This window comes from Myotis davidii, unplaced genomic scaffold (genome assembly GCF_000327345.1).
Source record: "Myotis davidii unplaced genomic scaffold, ASM32734v1 scaffold609, whole genome shotgun sequence".
In the NCBI taxonomy this organism is placed as follows: domain Eukaryota; kingdom Metazoa; phylum Chordata; class Mammalia; order Chiroptera; family Vespertilionidae; genus Myotis; species Myotis davidii.
Window position 1 is genome coordinate 3456697 of NW_006300164.1, and position 1608 is coordinate 3458304.

The window sequence follows — 1608 nt, forward strand, 5'->3', positions numbered from 1 at the left end:
AGGGTCCCGATCGGTCCGGAAGGAGGATCCCTCTGCAGAAACCCCCCTCCTCGCGGTAACCCTAGGGCAGCCGGGCGGACGTGGGGCCGCCCGCGCAGCTGGTCCAGCAGTTTAGGGACCGGCGCTGGTCTGCCTGCCCCTCGTCCGCCGCAGCGCCTGCCTCGCGGAGCCGGTGCCAGCCTCGCGCCTGCACCAGGCAGACCTGTTTCCGCGGGCTGTCACCTTGCGAGCAGGGCTGGGCCCTGTTCCGTCTCGGCCGCCTGCCCAGGCTTGCACAGGCGTTAGCTTCGCTGTCCCGGTGCCCAGTGCTTCGGGGGGCAAGCTCCTGGCATGGCCAGGGGTGGCGGGGACCACAGTGCCTTCCAGACACCCCTCTTTAGGGTCAGAGGTAGAGCTGCCGTTCAGGACTGCTCCGAGGGAGGGCCGGAGGAGGGGAAGCGGGCCTGCAGCTTGTGGGGCCAGGTGTCCGGCAGGGAGGTGGGGACAGGCCCCGCTCATGCCCAGAGGGTGACCGACTCATTGCTGCTTGGTTAGAAAGTGCCCAGCGCCAGCCCTGGCCCCGGAGCTCAGTTGGTTAGAGCGTGGTACAATACGCCAAGGTTGAGGGTTTGACCTCTGGTCAGGGCCCATATACGGATCGACCAACGAACGCATGAATAAATGGAGCAGCACATCGATGTTTCTCTCTCCCTCTCTCCCTAAAGGAAAAGGAAATGCCCCGGCACCGTAGGTTTGGAAGGATTCAGAGAAGGGAAGCTGTGCCTGTCGCCCACGGGGGCGGGACTCTTGTTCCTGGTGCGCTCTGTGTAGTGGGGTTCAGCGGTCATGGGGTCACACAGGTTGGGGGGAGCGATACCTTCCTCCCGCCCGCCTGTGCACCTGCCCCTGCAGCAGAGAGAGCAGATCCAGGGACGCGCCCCTCACCCGCTCTGCCTGGGCACAGGGCCTGGGCAGAGGCCAGCCCTTAACAGTGAAGTTCCTGAGACACCCCGCCCCCTCCGTGCTGGTTAGGGCCCCTTGGAGCCCCTTGGGGTCCCCTCCCCCCGCCCCCCTCCCCCATCACTGTAGGCCCCAGTGTGCTGTGATTGCTGGCAGTCTGCAGCCTGGGTCTTGTGCCTCTGCGTGTCCCCAGTATCTCGCCAGGCCTAGATTTTGCCCAAGGACAAATCGTGTCTCCATGCCCAGCGTGGGGGGAGCTCTGGGGGCAGGGGGAGGGGACCCCAGCCTGGGGACACTTTCCCCCTAAGCTCGGCGTGTCCGGGACTCTCATCCCCCCTAAGCTTTGGCTTTCATTGGCGGCTGCAGCAGGACCCTGGGAGGCCTGACACCAGCCCAGTCCTCATCTGACTTGCATTACAGCTGGCAGCCAGGCGGGCTTTGTGTGCTGGAGGGTCCGGCCTGCACGCTCTCAGCTCTCAGCTCTCAGCGCCCGGCAGGTTCCTGGCCAGGGTGCGGCCAGCTGCTCAGCCCATTCCCTGCCCCCCTCCCTCCCTCTCTCTGACCGTGTGCATCCCTGGGGACCTGAGGGAGAGGCAGGTCTGAGCCCTAGCCTTGCCCAGGGGTGGCCTTCTCTCTGTCTCCCCCCCCCTCCCTACCCCCTCCCTCCCT

General features: G+C 66.0%; 1 protein-coding gene across 1 annotated transcript in view; it reads left to right on the top strand.

Moving 5' to 3' along the window:
• Window positions 1-1608, top strand: part of RALGDS (ral guanine nucleotide dissociation stimulator) — a 41854-nt gene that overhangs the window by 7286 nt on the left and 32960 nt on the right.